Raw genomic sequence first — 26852 nt, forward strand, 5'->3', positions numbered from 1 at the left:
GCATTTAAAAAACCTTTGAAATTCACTGAAAAAACCATAGGTTTCACACCAGTTATAGTTAGCTGGAAATTTTACTCGCACAAAAAACATTGAAATTCCCACGTTATAGTTAGTTGGACTCACTATAACTTGCACGTCTGCAATGCACTGCTGATGACGTCACATATTACATCACTCATGCATATATTTAAATATTTAAACATTACTCGCTAATATATGTATTCACTAAGATACACTTAATAAGCCAGTTAATCAATCAATTTTTTTTTTAAAAACACTGAAAAAAACATAGGTTTCAGGCCTTATATAGTTAGGAATTAGCATTTAAAAAACCTTCGAAATTCACTGAAAAAACCATAGGTTTCAGGCCTTATATAGTTAGGAATTAGCATTTAAAAAACCTTTGAAATTCACTGAAAAAACCATAGGTTTCAGGCCTTATATAGTTAGGAATCATCATTTAAAGAACCTTTGAAATTCACTGAAAAAACCCTAGGTTTCAGGAGTTATATAGTTAGGAATTCGTTTTTAAAAAACCTTTGAAATTCACTCATAAAACTATAAGTTTTAGTGGTGTTATAGTAAGCTGGACATTTTACTCATACAAAACCAATGAAATTGCTCCTATATAGTTAGTTGTACTAACTATATTTCGTGCACCCGCAATCAACTGCGGATGATGTCACATATTAGATAATTCATGACATGGTCAGTGACATCACTGATGACATCTCAAATGACATCACTGATGAATTCATCAACGTGACAATCACATACACCTTTTCATACACTATTACAATTTTTCATCACTGTTTGTAAAATACAGAGTATCATATTTAAATCCATTGTCACAGCAATACAAGTATCTAAAAATCCACTCAGTGATTCATACATGTATACACACATCTAATCCCTTACCTATGGATTCACTCATACATGCTGTCAATGAATAATAGAACACTATCAAAAATACTTATACATCTATATCTACATTAAACAACAGCACGCATCCTATTCACATATGAAGTCATCCTACTCACTTATGCAAACAATGGCTCATACTTACATATTTACTTAGCAAAACACTTATACAAACACCACTTCTTCTATTCATTTAGATAGTAAGTCATACTTAGTGAATTATAAAATCATTATTACAAGTATACACTTATCCATACAGTCACTCACACAATCATTGTGTCTTATGTATACTTATTTATATACAACAACTGACACATACACTGCCTTTTATTTTTCTAGTGTGTTGGACCTGTACCTTTGAGAAATATATTTGCTCATCACCACACCCATAAAGAGATTCCCTCACCCAAACTGTTAGAACATGTAGTTTTAACTTCATATATCTACTGAATCAACTATTCACACATCTTTGGACAGTCACACACCCCCCACCGAACCACACACACTTTCACAATCCCATCAAATACTCAGTTAACTAATCAATAACTAATATAGACTTTCACATAGCTAGTAACCAACTGTAGAATCAGTTTACACAACAACTGACAAAGTGATACAGATATTCTCACAGTTTAGTCACTATCCATTATATTTAGTGAGACATTATAAATTGGTCAAGTAAACAGTCAATTACACTGCTACTAAATCGTCCATCCAAATATTTATTTATATATATCCAGTCATTCTTCAATGTAAATTGCTATATATATAATGCATATTTAAATAACGAAGCAAACCACATTCACTGGATGATGTCATCAGTGATGTCATTTGAGATGTCATCAGTGATGTCACTGACCATGTCATGAATAATCTAATATGTGACATCATCAGCCGTGGATTGCGGGTGCGCGAAATATAGTTAGTACAACTAACTATATAGGAGCAATTTCATTGGTTTTGTATGAGTAAAATGTCCAGCTAACTATACCAGTAAAACTTATAGTTTTTTGAGTGAATATATGCATATATATATATATATATATATATATATATATATATTCACTGAAAAAACCATAGGTTATAAACCATATATAGTTAGGAATTAGCATTTACAAAACCTTGAAAATTCACTGAAAAAACCATAGGTTATAGACCATATATAGTTAGGAATTAGCATTTAAAAAACCTTATTTTACTCACACAAAACCAATGAAATTCCATATATAGTTAGTTGTACTAACTATATATCACACACCCGCAATCCACTGCTGATGATGTCACATATTACATCATTCATGACATGGTCAGTGACATCACTGATGACATCACTGATGACATCTCAAATGACATCACTGATGACATCACTGATGACATCTCAAATGACATCACTGATGACATCACTGATGACATCTCATTTGACATTACTGATCACATCACTGATGACATCATTCATGTGATAATACGATGAACCTCTTCAGACTCTAATATAACCTTAGATACACTCAGTGTAAACAGACACTCACAGACTGTCACTCATCCATGGAGTTACTTACACACCTAGTCAGTCATGCAAAGAATCAATCACACCTCCATTTTCACAACTATACAGTTATACACACCTTACTTATTCAAACATATACTAAAACATATTTACTCACTTATACAATCCTGGATACAAGAGCACAATGATCCATACAGCCACTCACACATTCACTGGCTCTTATGCACAGTTATTTATATATGTCAACTCTCACATGTACTGTATTTTACATATGTACTTACTTTGACATGTAGCACTGAGATATCCATTCACTCACCAATACAGTCATGCACACAGTCAACCGCCCATACAGCTGTTTCCACATGCACTTTTGAACCCATACATCTATGCACAGAGTCATACACCTCCCAGCCACCCACACACACACTCAGTCTCCCATACAAATGTTTGGGCAACCAATCAATAACCCATATAGTTACTCATATAGCTACTGATCAACACATGCAGCAGTTTACAGAACAACAGACATAATGATGCACAAATTAAGACAGTTTAGTCACTAACCCATGCACTCAGTGAGACACATTTAACCACTCACTCATACAGTCAGTCATGCACCTACTAAATCCTTCATCCAGACACTTATACATCCACTCATTCTTAAATATGTAAGACATATTTTAACTTTACAGAAAAATACAGTCACTGGATGTTGTCATCAGTGATGTCATCAGTGATGTCATTTGAGATGTCATCAGTGATGTCATCAGTGATGTCACTGACCATGTCATGAATGATGTAATATGTGACATCATCAGCAGTGGATTGCGGGTGCGTGATATATAGTTAGTACAACTAACTATATATGTAGGCTGTCCTGTTTTCAGTTTCTATTTTTGGTAAATTCTGGTGGGGTTTTTTCAGTGTTTTCAATATCTTAAAAAACAGTTGTTACACATTTTCACGCCACTAAAAACAACTGAAAAAGTGTTTTTCCGGTGTTTATGGAACGTTTTGCTTTTATCATTGCTTGCTTTCTGCACTGAAAGAACATGGTATATAGACAGTGTAGGTATAGTGTATATGAGGTCCAAAGATATTTTTGCTAATTAATCTTATTGTAGTACACCATACAATACTTCTTCAGTGAGTCTTTGGTCATGTGCGCTCGCACTTTCCTTCCCATGTAAACTTCTGTGAAAAGGCCCTCTCAGCATTCATAGCCCCTTGGGCTGAGAACTGTCAGCTAAGGGGCACAGTTGGGATGACTCTTTCTTTGCTGCCACATAAAGCACAAAATAATAAATATTTGCATTTTAGTTCCTGGGCATAACAAAAACAGTGCACCAGAATGGACTAAAAAGTCAATAGCATCCCTCATTAACTCTGAAGATTTAAAGATGCTTTCAGCATACCATCTAACAAGTGGCAAGGATCTCCTACAGGGAATCACTTCAGCTCGGGTATCATTTTTGACAGGTCATCACACAAATGTTTTATATATTTAGCTGAATCACTACAAATATAAACAATATCACTCCAATCTTTGTTGAACTTGGAAAGAACCTTTTTTGCAGAGCATAATAAGTGACAATGTGTTTCATGTTTTCCAAAAGTCTGGTGTCACGTTTTCACCACTATCCCAGATGCTTGGTGATATATATACTTGTCACTATACCTTGCATTTAATGTTTAAAGCCTGAGGTGTTGGCAATTCACCTACTATCAATACTGACCCACTAGAAACTATGGTCCGATGTATTAAGGGTTTTTATCCATTCTCTGTGGGTAAATATGATAACACATATTAGGAAAGATTTTTATGAAACTAGCCATTTTACCTATCAGTGAAAGAATCAAATGCAGCCAAAATATCAAATGTGAGTTTGATATGTCCTGATTCTCTACGGTTTATAAAATAATTAAACTAAACCTAAAACGTGAAACTAAACCCTGCATCTTTAGACCAAAGGCCATAAAACTGAAAAAATAAAAGGAAGAAGAAACAATATTTTAGTGGCATCTCTAAAGAACAAAACTCAAGCAGAATAATGTTAGCCAGTCTTTCTTACTGCTAGCTTGTATAACAAAGTTACATTTTATTGACCCCTTCAGTAAGAACAAAATTACTCTTTCACTTCCTTTTTCCTTTCTTTGAATGGCATTTAGTTTGTGGTTGTGCAGGTGTTTTTTCAGTGTTCATATGTTTTCACCGGTGAGGGCTATTTTTCTTTCAGTGGGGTTTTATCAGTTATTATAGGTTTAAACCTAAAACCCCACAGCCTATATATATGGAATTTCATTGGTTTTGTGTGAGTAAAATAAGGTTTTTTAAATGCTAATTCCTAACTATATATGGTCTATAACCTATGGTTTTTTCAGTGAATTTTCAAGGTTTTGTAAATGCTAATTCCTAACTATATATGGTTTATAACCTATGGTTTTTTCAGTGAATTTCAATGGTTTTTTAATAGCAAATATCTATAGCTGTAAAATGTATTCTTATTTAAATCCAAAAATATATTTTATATGTTTATTAATAATTTTTTAAAAATATTTTTTTTGTTTCGCTCCCGGTCCGCGAACCGGGAAGCTTCCCGTTAGCTCAATTTGATGCCGCGACCCGGTCCGCGAACCGGTAAAAAATCAACATAGTGACGGTATCACGTTGCCGCGTAATGCGTCTTATGACGTACTGCGTTAGCGCACCCGGAAGTGCCCCGGGGCGCGGACCGAGGCGCGAAACGCAGCTCCCCAGAAGCGATCCGCGGCGCGTCGCGAAAGCGCGACGTATCGCATTGCCGCGTAATGCGTCTTGTGACGTACCGCGTTAGCGCACCCGGAAGTGTCCCGGGGCGCGGACCGAGGCGCAAAGCTTAGCGACCCGGAAGCTAACCGGGGCGCGTTCCGCAGCGCGTAACATGAGCGTGAGAGGTCATGTGACTTGTTAATAAAACTTTTCATTGGTTCATTTCACTTTTGGTTTCATAATGATGTAAGGCTAGGTCAGGTGACCTAAAAATAACACTTTTCATTGGTTGAGAAGTATTGTTTTTCCCAAATGATGAAAACCCCTCCTTCTTTCCTCACTCTGACTTTCATCATTGTGAGAGGAAGACCTATTTTGCTTGTTGGAAAATGGCTTCATTGGTTGCTTCAGCTGGTGGACCCCCACCACCACCACCACCTCCTCATGGGAAGAGAGGACCACCTCCCCAGGTCCTGACCAACACTGAGGAGGAAGAGGAAGAAATGGATGAGGAGGGAGAAGAACCACAGTTCTTAGAAGAGGTGCCCCGTGTTTCCAGAAAGAAAGCCAGTTTCATCTGGCAGTTTTATTCGATCCCTCGTGGCCAAAAAAAAGTCAATGCGAGGTATGTCACCTGCCTCATATGCAAAGAACAATTGTCCAGAGGGACGGACAAGAAATATAGTTACGGAAATCACACAATGCACAGGCACATGACAAGGAAGCATCCGCTCAATTACAGCCGGGCGGAAATAAGGGATTTACTGGACAATCCAAGACCAACTCCTGTGGCCAGACCAAGATTACCAATTGCATTAACATCAGAAGAGGCACGGGAAACTGTGCCAAATATTCAAGAAAATTTTGGGCACATGATTCACTCTTGTATGCACTGTCGTGCATTGTTAGCTTGTGGCAACATGAGCATCAATGCTATAAACCTGGCGTATGAACACCATGATTGCCCTAACCGCCCCCAGTAATTTTTTTTTTGCTCCTGTTGAGCCCTTTTCAACGCCTGTTTTTTGTTGTTTCCCCCCCCCCCAAAAAAAACCAAAAAATATATAAAATCGTTCAAAAAATACAAAAAAACCAAAAAATGTTCAAAAAATAAAAAAAATATATAAAACAACAAAAATATACAAAAAAAAGTTCTTTTCAGAACTACCTTCCCTTTCAAAAAAAATTGCTAGAATGTTTAGCACTCTGGCAAGCTCTATTTCTTTTGGTTCGCTCCCGGGTTAGCTTCCCGGTACGCGGACCGGGAGCTAACCCCAAAAAAAAAAAAAAAAAAAAAAGAGTAAGTATAAGGAAAGTAAACAGAGAGTGATGTTAAAAGAAAGACAGCTATAGGGAGTAAAGAAGAGATACTGTTTAATAGATCTATTTACCGAAGAAAAGACGGAAGAGGGTATAATTGTGAAAAACAAAATAGATAACGAAGTGAAAGAAAAAAAAAGAGAGTATAACATTAACAAAGAAGATTTTCTTGGAGAATGTGAGTGAATGTTCAAAATAAGATTAAAACATGAGGAATAACAGAGAGAAAAAATAGAAAACAGAAAACAAAAAATAACAGAAAAAGATTAATTGAAACAGCAAAGAAATGTAAGTAACATAGAGCCATATCATCAACATAGGCAATAAAAGTTTTGCAGCTTTTATTGGCAGAAATGTGTCGCTAAAGCTGCTTTTAGCGGCAGAAAACTGCCGCTAAAACCACTTTTGCACCAGTTTTCTGCCAATAAAAAGAGCAATAATTTTATTGGCTGTATTCATAATATGCCCCTTAGTGTGCTTCAACTACACAGAGAAAGCATTATGAACAAGTAGTGATAGAGTGATCAGTCAAAGACACTAAGAGTAATAGAGACGGAGTGAGTGAACAAGAGTGAGGAACTATGAGAAGAGAGGGACTGAGAAAAAGAGTGGAAGGAGTTGAGTAAGTAGGTAATAGAGAATGGAATGAGGGAAGTAGCAAAGGCAGGAAACTGAGGGTTAAAGAAATGAAGCAGTGGAACTAATAGTAGGTGAATGTGATAGAAATGTAACGAAAAGAGTACAAAGCATTTACCTTATAATTGTCGTTAAATTACTCACTTTTTGTTTTTATACTTTCAATCTGTGAAAGAGAGAACAAACATTTCAAAAATATTAAAACATGTATTTAAAAATTACAAAAGACAAGGGAAAAGATTGAAGGACAAACAGTTTTTCAACAACTTTGACACTTACAGAAGCTTCTGCTTCTCCAGGCCCCCTACACAGTCCTAAAGATATACATTTTAAACTAACAGTATCTTGATGCAGATGAAGTGAGGCCTATCTTAAAGCATGGTGCATCTTTTGCATTGCTGTTGTCTCAGAAAAGTGTCGCAAGACACTAAAATTTTAAATAATTGCTTCAGGATGCCAATAAGATGTGTCCTATCCAGAGGTTTGTTTGAGGTGAGGCCTACTCAGGGTTGCAGATGAAATTTCGAGTTGTTGAAGAGAATAGAGGACATAATACATGTAAAGGTCTACCAATGAAGTGAGTCATGTCCACTGCACTCTTGAACAAAGTCCAAACCTCCTATGTTTCCCTGGACAGACCTAAACTTGATCTGCACAATGTGATTCGTAATGATAGGAAACACAGGTGATGTAATTGAAATACGTGCAATTTATTTTGCTCATTTCACAATCACATCACTTGTGTTTCCTTTGCTTAGGTATCTCATTGTGCAGATGTAGTCTAGCATATGAAAGAATACGCAGAAGTGCAGCACTGCATGCAACAACTTTGACACTTACAGAAGCCTCACCTTCTCCATGCCTCCTACACAGTTCTACATATACATCATAAATGCAAACAGTACAGAATTAATTATACATGTTAAATGGTTTATTTTTGCTGTTCTCAGAATGTATCAAAATTCACTAAAAACAGTGACTTGAAGGTATTCATCATATAACAGCGGGGAAAAAAAACACAATCAAAATGATTGTGTTTAAAAAACCCATACACCATAAGAAATGAGAATTCAGAACTCCTTAAAGTTAACTTACTTTCCATGACGTCGAAGGATGTCCTATGAACAGCTTACACTCTGTTGTGCTGTTATTACTTTCAGCCCGCCACTTTCTGAAAGAAAACCTCCATCGTTTTTAAAAACATGTTACATGCAATAAATGACTTCTTGCTCTCTACCACAAGTTTCCACAAGGCCAAATCTTGTCAGACCCATTTATAACTCTTGGATTTCTTGTAAGCCAATCCCGTCATTTGGCATTTCCGCAACTTTCAGAAACAAAATGTTGAAGATCATTTTCACAATCCTGGAATAGTAATATCTTCCCCTTCTTGCTCAGTCATGTTCTACATTTCCTATGACACTGATACTGCTTACTATGAAGCAGACTTACACTAACTCTATGACTACTACAATTATTTAATTCTCTACATCACTTTCAATCACAAAGCAATGTAAAACAGTAGACAGCGTTGCAGACTTACATTCCCTATACTCTATGTTTTGATTGGCTGCTTCAATTAGCTTATAAAAAGAAATAGTTTTTCTGAACTCATTCAAAGTGCATTTATTTCTCCATGACGTCCAGTCTTATGGTTAGAACTTATGTCTCTGAACTACACTTATCCTCAAGGCCAAATTGTGTAGGAGACATTAGAACTTCTTGAAATTCCACAGAGCACATCCCAAGATTATTTCCCTAAAATTTTGGTTTTAAAAACACCAGGTAAGAGTTTTTAAAGTCATACGGCAATTTTTTTTTGAAAATTAAAACAGAATCGTTGCAGAATGACCAGCCATTTCTAGACTTTAAATAAGCTGTGTAATGTCCTGATGTTATTGAAGGGCCGTCATGATATATAATTGCTGCAGTTACAAAAGTCCTTCCTGATATTGACAACTGCGAAGCTACAAATTTTTTAATTAAAGTTGTCAATTTTGTTCCATCAGGCCTACATCGTTGGAACATTAAAATGACATACTGGCCATATGTTCGTATAAATAATGTGGACATCATTTCAGATTTACATTGGCTACACTCCATGTTGTGATCAGCTGCTTTTACTAGCTTATTAAAGGAGACTGGTTTACTGTCTGACAAAGTTAAATATATAAATCTTTCTGAGTCTACACTAGTAGTACTTGATACCATACAGTTCTCGCAGTCATGCTGCCATTGATAAGAAAGCCCAAACAGCTGATCTACATCTACACCTTCAGCATGCAATACATCAAGCATATACATTAAAAACTCCTGACAATCTTGCTGAATATTTTGAGAGAATTGTGTTTGGCCTGAACATCTGTCTAACAGATTTCGAATTTCAGACACACTTTCTATGTTTCTTCTATCAGTGCTACATTTCTCTAACACAGAATTTAACAAACTGCAAAATCTTTGATCAGAATTGACCACAATCTCTTCTTTTACATTTTCTAGAGAAAACAAAACATTAACCACTACATTAGCATAGCAGTTGACACCAGAACTGTTTTCAAATTGAAAACCAACAACATCTTCAACAGAATCCTTTTTGTTTCTGCTTGTAATTTTAGGTTCATCGACTTTTCGTCTTTTTGCTACAACCTCCCCAGTATTGGTCACATTTCTTCGTTTCCGGCCTACCACACGTTTCTCAAACAAAGGATACTGAGGCAAATGTGACGCATACTCTCTTCTTAACCTATTGTATTCCTTAACACAATCTAGATCCGCACAAATGTTTGTGACATCACACTCAATCAAGTACAATCCCGATAAAGTTCTAACTCGTGACAATGCCACGTATGCCATACCCTCCTTGAACACAGAACTGCCAATATTCACCAATGCACAGTCTACACTTAAACCTTGCGATTTATGGATTGTCACCGCATATGCCAAGCAAACAGGAAACTGCTTACGGCGAACATATAAGTCTTTTACAAGCAAAAATCTAGCAGAGCAACGACCAATTAGCTGTACTTCCTCAATGCCATCAAATTTAATTTTTAAAAATTCAATTCCATCTCTATTTCTGTATTTTACAAAATCAACAACATTACCCATTGATCCATTTACCAGACCTCTTTCAACATGCAAATTCCTTCTTAAAATTATACGGCAGTTCAAGCACACATTCAGAGTCTTTTCAAAACCTGCAGTTTTAGATATACTCTTCTCTAATGAATCCAATTTTGTTTTCAGATTCTCAGACAAAATAATTGTTGATCCCATATGCTCTACTCTGTCAATAGCTTCCAGTTTCACAATCTCTTGCTTTTCTAAATGCAACATTTTGTTGTTGAATTTGGCACATTCTGCAAGAGTTGGCATCAAACATATTCCAGATTTCTTATCAGTAATTTTCTGAAAAATATTCTCAGGCACAACATCTTGTTCTGGATATAAATTTGACAGTAATCGTGCATGTAAAGCTTCTTTCCCATGCTCGGTCACTTTTCCAATTCTAACATCTTGTAGAATAGTCTTGTAAACTTCATCCTTCGCCTGACGCATATTTTCATGCAGTTCAGCATAATTGAAGTTTAACCATATATTGACGTTGCCAATGCTGCCTAGGCACTTCCTGGTATCTTCATGCGTGAGCATTTTGAACACAGGTTGCCCTTTCACTGGTGTCAGCTGCAGAAGATCTCCGAAAACAATGATGTGTTTGCCACCAAATAACACATCATACTCTGTTTTGAGAACTTCTTGCATTCTCAAATGCACAAAGGCAAGCATGACATTGGAAACCATGCTTACTTCGTCAATGATAAGAAGTTTCATTTTCCTCAAGATTCTTGAAACTTCAAAACAAGCATCTCCAGATAGCTTGTGATATTGTAATTTGTTGTCATGCTCCACTGGCAGCATCAGTAAACGATGTAAAGTAATCCCTTTAATGTTATGTGCTGCCAGTCCAGTTGGAGCGGTGACAACACAAGACAGCGATGACTCTGTCCTTTCCTGCAAATAGCATGAAATTGCTTTAATGAGGAAACTTTTTCCAGTTCCCGCTTCTCCACTCACGTACAGTCGGACAGGCTTCAACGCCGTACATGAGCACTCTTTCTTGTCATGACTTAATCCATGATCAATTTGCATGGTAACTTCGTCATATATTTTCCTCTGCTCAACGTTGAGTTGTCTTTCCAACTCTTCTAAGTTAACCGCATCCTCCTGAGCATGTGCCATGGCTCTTTCCACTTCATTCATGGCAGTGGCAGCTTCATTTTCGATAACAGGTCCTCCTAGTGGATCCTGACTCAATGAAGCAGAACTCTGACTGTCCTGAGAACTGTCTCTGGCAATCTCGGCTGCAATCGTTGCTTCCTGCTCAATTTCCGCATTCAACATTTCTACATATTTGGGAAAAGCAGGACATTCTATGGTCTCCTTGGCGGCATTGAAAGAGTCTTCGTAACATAGGAAATCTCCAAGCAGTTCCTCTTCTGCACGCCAAGGCTTGAAAAGTTGCAAAAGTGCTAAATAGAAAAACTCCTTTTTTTCAGGAGATTCGCCACTCAATTTTCGATGGTTTACCAAGTGGCATTTTCTTTGCTTGATCAGACATCCCTCACTTCCTATTACAGCATACACTCCTTTCTCAGTATCTTCTTTGATGTTCCTCTTGAATATGTAATTTTGAAGAACCTCATACAGACAAACATTGTCGAGGTGACTGCTTCTATTTGGATAATATGTATCCAACATGTTGGTCTTCAAAATGTCGGTACTGTTTGGCTCCTTTTCCGCCAAATACTCAATTTCCCGCACAGGTTTCAGAACTCGATTACGCGTTGCAGCAAGACCAAGACTCGCCCAAACGATACTCCTGGACTTGGCATAGAGACTTGCTGAAGACAACCGGTCAGAGCATTCGTAAGCTCCAATTTCTCGATGCGACAACATCTTCAGACTGAAACTGTACAACTTCTTGCTGAGGCTCTTTTCATGGGAAATGTCCTCCCACATATCCTTCAATTCTGTCTTCTCTTTTTTGGTGATGTAAGACGTCACATACCGAGCCACAGCTATACAGTTATCAGCCACAAACTGTATATCCATGTTAGCATTCCACATGGACAAAATCACCGGGTTGTAGTCGTTGATGTACTTGGACTCTTCGTTCCTCTTCAAATTGTATGTGTTTTTAGGTGATTTCTTCATGACATTATGTCGCAGCGAAGACATCAAACTGTTTACTCTTCCTTTAGAAATCACCGGTCGTGGAAAGCCGAAACGACATTTGGTGTAGAACTTGTCCTTGTTTCGGAATTTACGACGGCAGTACTTTCCACATCGATGGCTTTGGAAACGCAGAACTTTTTCTCTTAGGCTTTTCTTCTCCTTTGCGTTTGGAACAGCACACGTAGAATACTGTTGGATGAAACTCATCACTGAGTCTTCTGAATCCGTTCCAAATTTAGGTGCATCCTTGATCCACAGCAACATATGTATATGAGGAGCACCTCTTGCTTGGTACTCCTTTCTCCAGAAGAAATCCAACACCTCTCCAAGAGGTGGATTCTTCTTATTCATGATGAAAGACATCATAGCTTCAAATCTATGATTGAAGTACCTACATAGATTGAATGGATCCAAAGAGCACAGTTCTCCGGGTGTCTTGAATTCGATGTTATCTACGTTAGCATTTGCCTCTCGTAGAAATTCAAGTAAGTCTTCCCAGCCATACTCGGCACAGCTCAGAGTGAGGAACCATGTGGGAGTACCTAAGTTCCTCAGCATACATTTTAAATCACCATGACGACGGTACCAGTACTCATTAGTACCACGCTGACACGCCATGAGATTAATCAGGTGAGAATCCAAAATACTGTCTTGGACATTGACTTTATCCATAAAGTCACTTGCCGAGATGTTTTGCATGTGTATACCACTTTTCAAGATGTGGTTCACTGCATATGACAGTCCAGACAGATCGCTTTCAAACAGGAGATGAAACAAATAGGGAATGCATTGTCGAAACCTAGCATCTCCTGCATACAATCGCAAAGTCCGGTATTCAGAAGCAGGAATTTGATGAGGTCGCTCATCATATCTTCCTCCCTGACCTGTTGGAAAAAGCTGTGGGAAACACCGAGCTTCCAAACTTTCCTCCCAAACACTAATGGGACTCCCTTTGGCTTGTTTCATTTGAAACAACTCAATAGCATTCCCCATGACTTCCTTGGAATGCAAAGGATGAACACTATAATGTTCATATATTTCTTCACTAGTAGAGGGTTCTACTTTCTCAATTTGACCAGCACACAAATCGCTATCCTCTTCCTCACTTACTTCCTCTTCTGCAACATATACATTCTTATAGTATTTATTATTTTTTTTCAAATACAATGTTGCCTTTTTAACTTTCCTAACATCTACTAAATCTTGCCATATTTTCTTATTCTTTGTCGGAACCCCATTAACTAAGATAACCAGAGGTTCCTCTTCCACTTTTTCTACTCCAATTGTGTTAATGTTTTTCTTCAAATCTAGAGGCAAATAAACAACTCTTCCCTTTAATCCTCTCTGTAAATCTGATGGAGGCAATTTCCCTGTCTTTGGCTCCATTCTTACAATAGCCTGAAAGGGATGGATACTTTGAATCAAAATAGATTCATAAGTATTTAAATCCTTCAATTCAGAAGGAATCTCAACCAATTCCAGATTATTATGAACTGCTCTAGCAGGCATCTGGTTTTGATTTAATTTGCAACAACAATAAGTACACACACGTTGATCAAATCCCAAATCAAAACAATTTTCTACCATCAAGTATGTTGCAAAATCCTTCCATTCACTATTATTTTCCCTTTCACTTTTTGCATATAAATCCACTAACTTAGTCTGATTCTTATAATAAGTGCGTCGACAACACACACAAGTGAAATTAGGCCTCTCACTTGATTTCACCTGAAACGTCGCAATTTCCCTCTGGAAATTATCTGTACTGGAAACCTGTACACTATCTTCCACATTACCCTCTTCTTCTGGGTCAATTTCAACATTCTCCTCTTTACTTCCAAAGTAACAAAACTCAATTTCTTCACATATGTTCTTCACATCTATTTCAGAACCATGCAAAAGAGCAGCGCATAATTGTTTAAGCATAATTGCTGGACTCTTAGCATAATACAACATTCTAACTAATTTCCTCACTTTATTATGATGCACTGCTAGCATCCTGACATGATGAAAAACACTCTGGCATACTCTCCTGGAAAGACAAGCCAGTGAATAACCATGCAAACCTGTCACTTCTCTCACTCTGCAAGGATCTAATTCTTGCAACAACTTCATTTTCTGCTTCAAACTTTTCTTATTAAATGACCGTACAAAATCACAAAGCAAATTGATGGAATCCTGTCGCACACTGCAAATACTACTACACTTACAGGTGTACACAGGACCCTTAGCATGTCTTCCTAAAACCTCATTACCTAACACCTCTTCTGCCTCTGTTGTCACAAGTTTTTCTTTTTCAACTGGACAACCATCTTTCACTTCATAAGCACGACCACTGGTGTCAACTGCATGCACCAAATCATTATCCTGGAAATAACTCTCCTCATTAAAAAATGCCTCTCAGCTTGAACTATGCATCCATTCTCCAGAAAAAACTTCACAAAAATTACTACGATTAACTATTCTCTTCCATCTACTATTTCTTTTGAAATCATAAATTGCCTTGTTTAGCTTCCTAATTCTATTGATTATCAAAATAAATAACTAACGTTTAATTTCAAATGCCTGATCAATAACTTTCTCAACTTTTTTTTTCTCTTATAAAAAACCAGTTTCTGTTGACCTTTCTTAATATTTTTTAACAAATTGCCAATTATCCTGTTGCGGAACATTCGTTTACGAATGTCCCTAAACTGTTGTTTCCTTCTACTATCATGCACAGAGTTATCTCTTGCTCTAGCAGTAACATTTTTGATTGGCCTTTCCTTTCCATTTGATTTGCTTATCTTTTTATGGACTGAAACATTTTCTGTAGTAATATTTTTTTTACTACACATATTTCTTATGAAATATTTTGTGCTCTTACCCGGTGCTTTCTTCGTGACTTGACAAATCTTTTTGTTAGAGGACTGCTGCTTATTTTGTTTCACCTGCTGTCTTTGACGTTTTGCAGCCTTTCTCTGTCTTTCTATTGTTGGCATGGTGAAATCTTGAAATGATCTGCAGTTGAATCTGTGGTAAAATATAATAAAAAATGTTATTAACCATCATTACCAAACAGTAAATCAATAACAATGATCAAAAACTTAACACACTACTTGACATTTTAAATAGAAGATTTTTTAGTCCTTGGCAAATTTACAATACAGAAATAGCAGAAAAGAAATGACATTTATATTTATGTTACCTGTGCTATTTTATATGTGAATCTGATCTAATTTTATGAGCATATTTTAATATTTTATTGAAGACACTACACATAACCTGTTTTTGAAGGTGTCTTTATTTTTAAATTAAACGGTTTACATTTTTACTTTTTATTAGTTATACATTTTAAAAATAAATGTTTATATTTCCATAGGCTCAAGCAGGTCAGCTTCCCACCCTATGTCATATAATTCGGACAAATCTGCATCCTCATCACGCTCTTCTTCATCCTCAGGATTTAAATCATCCAATGGATCAACATCCACTGATGTTTCAATTACAAGTTCAATGATGAGGTCAAAATCAACTGATTGCAGATTGTCACTCATGTTGATGTTGTCTTTATCTTTAAAGAAAGATAACAACAATGAGATGTTGCAGAGTAAGAGACAAATCTCAGAGATTATAATAGTAAAATTGTTTAACAAGAGTAATATTTTGCAGCTATTATTTAGCCATGTCCAGCAATGCTGATCAGGTGAAGACTATGTCTAATTTTTCAGTGAACAGGACTCATCTCTTCTTAACCTTGGATAAGCCTCACCGACTCTGTGTGTCCTGCACATATTTAAATGTAAAGGGGCAGATTTATGTTAAATGGCACATCCCCAGGCATGCACCAGTTAACGTGCACCGCTGCTCTGCCACCCATGGTGTGCCGTATTTACAATCAGATAGGAGAAAACTGCGTCAAAACCCTGCGCCTGCTTTAAGCAGGCATAGGTCTTGACGCAACATTGTGGAGATGGGGCACCCCTGAGCCTTGCTTGAGCTGCATCGCACTTGCGATACAACTCCAGCAATCACTACCTTTACATCACAGATACATCACGCATCTGTGCCATTTTTGCCCCATGATGCCCCGCATTGTAAATGCAGCACACCATGGGTGGCGGAACAGTGGCACAGGATGACTGACACATCCCTGGTGATGCACCAGTCATCATAAATCTATCCCTAATCTTCTTATCTTGTTACAGATGAACCGCCATATGTACCATCAAACTATTTTGCATTTCCTAAATAGCGAATTTTAAGGAATAAATAGCAATTCTTTACCATTCCTAATTTGCAATGAGCAAATTGCTAATTGCAAGTTACCCATTCATTTCCATGGGCTAGGAGCCTCATAGGAATGAAGGTTTAATTTGCGATTAGCAATTTGCTCATCACAAATTAGGAATTTTTCCAAGGGTGCAGGGGTGTCTCAAGAACACCCTGCTGCACCCCTGAAAAAGAAATTTGGGGGCATATGGCACACATACATGCCCTAAGGGCATGTGTTGGCGTCATATGGGACCTTTTGTTTTTTTGAAAAAAAGCTTTTTGAAAAGAATTCACAAATTACCACCAATTTACCACAATAGTTTCCAAATCCTTAATGTCATTTTTTACATATTTTTTGTTTGATACATTGCATTTAAGTAATCGCAAAATTTGCAAATCCTTCAGTGCAATCGCAAAATAAGGAATAGCAAATTTTGCTATTCCTTATTTTGCATCAAACTTGTTTGATACATACCATTTGTCTAATTAGCATTCGCAAAGGCCGAAATTCGCAGAATTTTGATCTTTGCGAATGCTAATTAGCTTGATACATATGGCCCCAAGTGAGGCCTGTCTTGCAACATGGTGCATCTTTTGCATCACTGCTGCATCGGTTTCATGTGGTACGTTTTTTTTACACCATGACATATCTGCCTAAAAGCATCAATTTGTAATTTTGTCACCTCATAGCAAATCTTTTGCACCGCCGCTGCATCATAAAAGTGACGCACAGTGGCGCAAAAGAGGCATACACCTATCATAAATCTGTCCCTAGCATTTTAAATGATTAATCCAGGATGACGATAAGGTGTGGCCTATCCAGAGGTTTGTTTAAGGTGAGGCCTACTCAGGATTGCAGATTAAAGTTACGCTTGATGAAGAATACAGAAGAGATAATACATGTAAAGGCCTACCAATGAAGTAAGTGATTTGCACTTTATTTCGCCAGTCATCATAAATGTATCCCTAAGCTTCTTATCTTGTTACAGATGAACCACCATATGTACCATCAAACTATTTTGCATTTCCTAAATAGCGAATTTTAAGGAATAAATAGCAATTCTTTACCATTCCTAATTTGCAATGAGCAATTTGCTAATTGCAAATTACCCATTCATTTCCATGGGCTAGGAGGCTCATAGGAATGAAGGTGCAATTTGCGATTAGCAATTAGCTCATCACAAAATAGGAATTTTTTCAAGGGTGCAGGGGTATCTCAAGAACACCCTGCTGCACCCCTGAAAAAGAAATTTGGGGGCATATGGCGCACATACATGCCCTAAGGGCATGTATGGGCGTCATATGGCACCTTTTGTTTTTTTGGAAAAAAATGCTTTTTGAAAAGAATTCGCAAATTACCACAAACTAGAAGTTGGTGGTAGTTTCCAAATCCTTAATGTCATTTTTTACATATTTTTTGTTTGATACATTGCATTTAAGGAATCGCAAAATTTGCAAATCCTTCAGTGCAATCGCAAAATAAGGAATAGCAAATTTTGAATTAAGGACATTTTAAGTCATTTCCACATGTGCAGTGTTTTCAAATTATGATTTGAAAATCGTTTTTGGGGAAAAGTAATGGTTTGCAAATTTATGACAAGGACATAATGGTGTATGCTTCTCTATAAGGCATTTCAGTGTCTCTGATGTCATTTTTCCCATATTACTTTATAAGACCTTTCCCCATGGAGCACATTCCTTGTAAATATGCTCCCACCTGTGCATGGTGAATTTAGATTTTGACTGTTTGAGTCACATAGCCATGTTAAAAGTGACCCAAAAAAATTGCAAACGCTTTAAAAAAACACATTCATGTGTCTTAAGGACATTTTAAGTCATTTCCCCATGGACAGTGTTTTGTAAGTGGCACAAAAGAGGCATACACCTATCATAAATCTGTCCCTAGCATTTTAAATGATTAATTCAGGATGACGATAAGATGTGGCCTATCCAGAGGTTTGTTTAAGGTGAGGCCTACTCAGGATTGCAGATTAAAGTTATGCTTGATGAAGAATACAGAGGAGATAATACATGTAAAGCTCTACCAATGAAGTAAGTGATGTCCACTTCATTGCGCCAGTCATCATAAATCTATCCCTAAGCTTCTTATCTTGTTAGACATCAACCGCCATATGTATCATATAACTATTTTGCATTTCCAAAATAGCGAATTTTATGGAATAAATAGCGATTCTTTACCATTCCAAATTTGCGATGAGCAAATTGCTAATTGCAAATTACCCATTCATTTCCATGCGCCAGGATGCCCATATGAAAGAAGGTGCAATTTGCAATTAGCAATTAGCTCATCGCAAATTAGGAATTTTTCCAAAGGTGTAGGGGTGTCTCAATAACACCCTGCTGCACCCCTGAAAAAGAAATTTGGGGGCATATGGCGCACATACATTTTAACAACATTCCTTTACCTCAAAAACGATTTTCAATTCATAATTTGAAAACACTGCCCACAGGGAAATTACTTAAAATGTCCTTAAGACACATGAAAGTGTTTTTTTATTGCCTTTCCAGCATGGTTGGGTCACTTTTAACATGGCTATGTAACACAAACATTTAAAATCTAAATTTGCCATGCACAGGTGGGAGCATATTTACAAGCAATTTACGCCACAGAGAAAGGTCTTACATTAAAATGGGAAAAATAACACCAGGGACAGTCAATTGCCTTATAAAGAAGCATACACCATTATGTCCTTGTCATAAATTTAAAAACAATTCCTTTTCCCCAAAAACGATTTTCAAATCATAATTTCAAAACACTGCACATGGGAAAATTACTTAAAATGTCCTTAAGACACATAAAAGCGTTTTTTAATTGCCTTTGCAGCATGTTTGTATCACTTTTAACATGGCTATGTAACACAAACATTAAAAATCTAAATTTTCCTTGCACAGGTGGGAGCATATTTACAAGCAATTTGCGCCACATAATTCATAATTTTCTCCTTAAAGCACACTATTCTCTATCTAAATTAAAGAAATATTTTCTCACCTTAGCAAATACTTTGAGTTTGAAAACAGTCTCAGAAACACACCAATTTGTCTTCAGCAGAGCAAAAGGTATGCACTCCAGAGTCTGCAGCTATCAAAAGCACAGAAATGCTGTAATTCTTCACACATATCTCTCATGTCACCCAATCAAAACTCTTCCCTCACTTTTTTTCAAATGAAAACCCTTCCCCCCTCTGCCCTTTCTGCCTTTTCTGCATGGCAACCACCTCTTGGAAGACTTCTGGTGTTTGCAAGTTCACACAACAATGTTGCAATTGAACTCTGAACTCTCAGTGCACCTGCATATCCAGTGCATTCTTTCATTTAATGATTTTTTATTGACCATTCAAAATACATCTTTCAAATAACTCATCCGTGCACCCTAACTTTCTGTTTTCAGCAATCAAAATCCACCAATCACTGTTACTGCTTCATGAACACAGAAACTCCACAGTTTTTTTCATTTTAAACTCTCATTTTTTCAACTGCCATTTCATTGCCACACTTCATCTGACTGCAGGAGAACCTTCTCTCACCATGTTTTCTGTCTGGATTGTTGGACATAGTTATATTCACTGGGCTCAAAGGTACACTGAAAACAAGAATTTACCTAACCTCAATTTACAAGATGTGGAAATTAAGTGGTTTGGCCACAGAGGATTAAAATGTCACCAATTGATACCATTGGTGAAAACCTTTATGCATTTGCCCAAACCTGACCTGTTAATTGTGCACTGTGGAGGTAATGACTTGGGCACTTTGACTGGTGTAGGTCTGGAAATGCTTTTAAAGGACACCTTTGAGCAATTAATGGCACTTTTTCCTCAGACTGCCTTGGTATATTCAAATATATGCCAAAGACAGAAATGGAGGTGGTCAAACCAATTTTGTCCACAAATTGAGAAGTCGAGGAAGCATGTAAACAAATCTGTTTCAGCTTACATGAGAGACCATGGAATGGGCTCCCTGTACAACAATAACTTGCGTTACTACATGCAAGATATCTACAGAGGAGATGGAGTTCACTTCTCAGATGAGGGCAACAGAATTTTCACTCTGAATTTAAGAATATGCATTGGTACCTACTTATAAGTACCTAAATGTACCATAAACCCAAAAGCTCTTCTCAGAGCTACCCTACATCTGATCACTCACAATTATTATTTTACTCTAACATTTTTCACAAATTTTCAACAAAGTACGCTCCCTGGGGCGCTACCCGGTACGCGAACCGGGAGCTAACCTCGCGAAATTTAAAAAAAAAAAAAAGTTTTCGCACATATGGGCCTCCTCAGCCACCCTCACAAAACCTAGGGGGTCAAGATAAGTCTACCGTGCCCCCTTCTACCCATTCTGAACATTATTTGCCCTCCATCTTGTATCTTAATTCGACCGAAACACAAAATGGTGGACTCCCGTTACGCTTAAGGTTCGCGAACCGGGGCGCTCAACGGTTCGCGTACCGGGTCGCTCCCTGGGAAGCGCACCATCAAAAAAGGTGGGAAAGTAGTTCACAGAAAAGCCACTGGAGACAATTTCACCAAATATAGACTAGCTCATACTACATACCAATCCCTACCATTTTCACAAATTTGATTGGAATTCCATTTAGCCATTTAGCCTGTAGACCTCTCTAAATACCGTGAGGTAAATTACTTCACAAAACACATCTGAAGTGTTGGAATTGACAACCAATTAAAATGTTACTTTCATTTTCTACTTTTTTTACCTGACATTTGATTGGTTATATACCTGAATATATATAAAGGAAGAGAAGAAAACACAGCCATTTTGACTACTACTTCTTGGTGTACATTTCAATAGGATTTTCACTAATTCCTTCAACTTCTATCTAAAGGTAAGTTTTTATTTTTAAAACTGAAGTATATTGTGCACTATAAGTTAATATGGTAAACTTTTTCTGATAGTTATATACTATCCCTCTGTAGTAGTTATAGATTTAGATAGACTTCTCTGTTATAGTTATGGATGGAGTTAGGCTTCTCTTGTATAATTATGAATTTACTTACGTTAAATCACATACACTTTTTTATATTCCTACATCCACTCTGATACTATACACTGCCCAAAATTAATCCCAACAGTGCCCTATCTCTACTAATATATATTTTTTTAATCTAAATTTCAGGCAAAATGGAAGGCGAACAGAAAGTTGAATTTCAAATTGTCCTGCAAGAGAGCAGCCAAGAAATCAATGATGAAAATGATATTGAATTTTTCGATGAAACTTTAGACAAAGAACTACTGCAATGTGTACAAGCAGTAGATAACCTCCTTGAAAATGAGGACATTTTACACCCTCAGAGACTACAATGTATATTCAATGATAATTATGAAATTTCTGACAATGAAATGTTAGAAAGTTTAATAAATTATGAAACACAATCACAATAAAAAAAAATGCTTAAAAAATAAAGAAAATAAAAAATAATCAACAAAACCAACAATCAATTAACATACAGCATTTGAAAAGTCTATCATTCATTTTTCATTGCAGTACGCTGCCCAGAACGCTTCCCGGTTCGCGGACCGGGCGCTCCCCACGCAAAAAAAACAAAAAAAAAATTGTTTTTTTTGCCCCGCGGGGCCCTTTTAAAACCTCCACATTAAACCTAGGGGGTCAGGGAGGATCTAGTATGCCCCCTTATGGTTATTTCCCCCTTTGTTTTGGCCTCCTCTTGTCTCTCAATCCTACCGAGAGACAAGATGGCGGCCGCTCCGGACTGTTTAGAATGTTGACAGACACCGGAGAGCCAATCAGCTTAGCTACGCGAAGTTCCGGTACGCTTAAGGTCCGCGGACCGGAGCGCTGCCCAGAGCGCGCTTACAGATATATATCTTTTTTTAAACGTTAATTTCTCAAAATCCACTGGAGCACATATATTGAGACCTAGAAAAGGCACATCGGGCTACCAGTCCCTACAATTTTGCCAAGTTTCGTGCAAATCCATTCAGCCGTTCGGGCTAAAAGGGAGGCCAACCGCCCTATGGAAAACTCAATGTTAAAAACACGTTTTGGGACCCCCCTTTTTTCTCGACCCCCCCTTGACAACCCCCCCCAAATTTCCAAGGGCTGCTCAGAAACAAAATGTTCCATTTTCCAGAAAATTTCAGCCAATTCCGTCCACAAACGCCAAAGTTATTAGACATAGAATTTTCAAAAATCCCATAGGGAAAAAATCCTAACTATATATACCTACTGGCGACCGCCAGTAGGTAATATATATATATGTGATCAAGCCTCCTTGGGAGGCGAAACGCGTCATGGCGGCAGCGCTGGCTTCCAAAGAATAAATCACTGTTCACCAGCATTTTATGGGTCGGCTCTTTGTTGCTACTACTTGGACTTCTTTGGTTCGGTGTGACAAGCTACGCCATATATATATATATATATATATATATATCTCCACGGAAATGGTTCCCTTTCTCCAGCTATCGAGCGCTGCCTTGGAATGTGCGTTGCTTCCGCGGTAGAACCACACCGCCTATTCTGTCCACAAAAGTCTCCCAAAAGAAACAAATGAAGCCGCACACCAGTGATCTTCTTTACAGGGTATTTTAATTTATTCTTAAATCCATTTTGTTGGCCATTTGCAGGACCAACCCACGCGTTCCGGTATCTGCTATACCTTGTTCACGGTTTACCGCCCCACGATGATGGCCTTAAAAACATTAAGCAACAGGGGTGCCCAAACTTCAAGATTATTTTTGATCAAATCCAAGGGTACAGCATCCAGACCTGGTGCCTTGAGTGGAATACCTATTTTCAGGGCCTCCTCCACTTCACCCAGAGAAAGCGAGAGACAAAGCTGTTGTGCGGTCTCAATATTAAGATGGATTTCATCCTCACTTTTGTTTATCAAAGTGGTACCCTTCGGATTAAAGATCCTAGAGTAATGGGACTCCCAAACCTCCCCTGTTATATGCATAATCATGGTCCTATTTTCATTACTAAGCAAGGGATGATTTATAACTTCCAAAAATAAACTACTATCTCTCCAATCAGAGGCTTTCTCAAGGTCATACCAGGCCTGCTTTTTTAGTTCCAATTTCCTTTTTCCAATGGCCTCTTTATAATTTCTTCTTGCTTTCTTGACTATTGCCTTATCCCGTGGGACTCCGTGTAAAGCCTTCTTTAGTAATGTTTGTGCTGCATAGCATACAGCATCAAACCATTTGTTATCTCGGGTACTACCCTTTCCAGCAGGTTTAAAAAAATATGTGGCCACACTCTCGCAAAGAACTTCAAAGTTCTGTACGATCGATTCAGGCTCAGAGGTGCTCGTTAAACAAGTGATTACTTGTGATAGGTTAGCTTTGAAGATTGTTTCCTCCAATTTTTAAGGATTAACCCTATCCCATTTTAGCCTAAAACCATGGTTATGACTATATTTCATCGGTTGTTCAGTAGACTATTCTCTGTCAGCCACAGTACTTAACAATAAAACAAGTGGATTATGGTCACTAGCAGTATTTACTTCTATTCTAAAATCATCAATACGGTGAACATACCTCCTAGAAACTAACACACAATCGATTACACTCATTCGCCCCCCGTCCCTTGAAAGGTTGGAATTGGCACCATTTAAGTGCTAGCCAACATATCTAGCATGCAGAGATCATTTACCACAATAATGTGGTTTAATGCATCGCGCTGTATATTGTGCTTAAAGTGTGCAAGTGATTGTTCATTTGTGTCAAGTAAACCACAGACCTTGCTCCCACTTTGAGAGCATATAGTACAATTAAAATCCCCCAGCCACATACTACACAGAGGGGAAAATCTTTCGGTCACTTCGGCTATTTCAACCTGCAAACCTTCAATAATGAGTGCAGTCTGTGTGTCAAAAATATTATAGTACCAATTGATTAAAAGCAAGGGGACAGGAAACAAATTAGTAATCATAATCAATTGGTACCATGGGGAGACCATTACTTTATCTATTTTTTATGACTTGTATTTAACCGAAATTGAAGTCATTAGGCCACCTTTTGCCCTCCCTGCCAGTGAAGGTTTAGCATGGACAACAGATGAATAATATCCGCCCAGGGTTGGGTCAGTTCTGCTACAAGTTTCTTGAAGACAGATGATGTCAAAGGATTTAATATATTCCATCTATACCTCATCCAATAATCTTCGTGAGATGCCTGCCACATTCCACAAGATTACGCGAAAAGTGCATCTATCGGTTTGATTATTTACTATATCTAGGTGTTTACTAGAGCTAAGCCCTTCTACCATATGACCAGCATGTATGGTATTCTGATTATCCTCACTATCTTTAGCCAAAACCCGCATTTTGACTTTAATGTGAGACAGCTGTGAGTCACCATATTCTCCCAAGGGGTCAGCAGATGATATAGGGTCGCTAATGTTCCCTCAATATAATAGAGATACAGCCATGTCTTTAACATCATTTCCCATAGGGGTCTCTGTTTGTAGTCAATCAACCTCTGCTAAGGTACTCAAAGGGTCAAAACGATTTACATGATACCATGGTGGAAACTGTGGTTGCTGGTTTATATTATTTTGACACTCTATTCCTATTAAGTTGGATTGCCATGTAGGAGGGCAGAAAAAGAACTCCAACTGTAGGATCAAGACTTTTGACTTATCCATGATTTGATAGAATATCCTATCGTCTATAGCTCTCACCAGCCCTGGGGACCTAAAGGTTAAAACTATACAGTTCCCCTCCAATGATTTCTCACTTGGTCCAACCCATCTGACCCTTCGTGCCATCTTGAGTTCTGAAAACAAGACATTACGATTAATACCTGTCTTAGCATTTACAAGATACAATGATTTGTTGCTCAAGGACGGCCAGTCTTCCCCATCCCCTGGGGTTAGTGGGCACACATTTGCTAAGAGAACAATGTAAGGGGTGGTTTGAGGTGGCATGTTTAGAATTGAATCTGGGCTGTTAACGGGCAAGTGGCGTGGGGAATGTTCAACGGCAATGATCTTTTGTGGTCTACCTCAATTGTGAGGGATTCCTGCCCCTGAGGGTTCGTTCTTATTCATGGGATTTATTGCCTGATTACCATCCTGGGTTAAGCCATTTACATCCACAGGAGGACTTGTGTAACCCTTAGAGATCCCAACCTGTGTCATACTTTGCCCCGGGCAATCTGATACAACAGTTTCCCCATTTCTATTTTTACCCATTCGCTTGTTTAGGCTAGATCCTAATTCAGCTTGTGGCACAGTGTTGGATCTCTATGCGTGATAACCGTTTTTCAATGTCGACCAATTTAAGTAAAACAGGTTGTAAATGAACATTCACCACTAATTCCAACTTAGTCCAGAAGTTTTCCTCCATACCCTGGTGTATAATCGGTGCCATCTGAGTGGATGTTATATCTATCTCTGTGTATACAAAACAAATGTCTGTACCTACCTGTAAACATTTTTAGCAAGCGTATGTCTTTGCCATGCCTGCTTTTATCATGTAAATATAAGTATTTTACAGGAACATATCAACCCTTTATACATATGGTTATAGTTACCTATAAAATATTCATATCTACTGTTGAAAACTCGCATATGCCTTTAAAATGTTTTCTTTTAAAATGAAATTTGTTGTAAAGACGTGCATGATAAAGGCATTTGAGTTGTAAATAAATTCATGGTAAAGGTTATAAGTGGTAATGGCATTTTCATGCTAATGGCTGTGTTGTAATGACATGTGTTACAACAGAATGCGTGCTTCCGTCATGCATCCGTAGAGGCCCATTAGTCAGTTTGCTGTGAGAGCTTTGCAATTTTAGGTATGATAGTCATCAACCACTCCAACAGCCTTGTATGTATGTTTTGTGTACATTTGAGACATAACTATTGAACCAGACCCCCCTGAATTGGGTGGCCCTAATGAGGGAGACAAGATCACCCTTAAAAGACCATACTATTTTGAGACAAGCCTGTAAAATGAGTAGGAAAACCGCACATGGGGAACATTTAGTTCACCTCTAAACACAAAGAAAAGCTGAATTCCTGCACACGTATACTTTGACTAAAATAATAGAAAGAGAAGGGAGAGAATGGCAAAAAGGAAAACTGCGAACTGCAGGAAGTCTCAAGAAGAGTCAAGAAAAAATATTTGTAGAAACTTCAAACACAACAGTTTTTGTCAAATCATTTGGAGTCAACATGAAGTTAGTGGCAACCCAGATTTGAAAAGTTGAGGCTACCCTTTCCCAAAG

The sequence above is a fragment of the Lissotriton helveticus genome, chromosome 6 (genome assembly GCF_964261635.1).
Source record: "Lissotriton helveticus chromosome 6, aLisHel1.1, whole genome shotgun sequence".
NCBI lineage: Eukaryota > Metazoa > Chordata > Amphibia > Caudata > Salamandridae > Lissotriton > Lissotriton helveticus.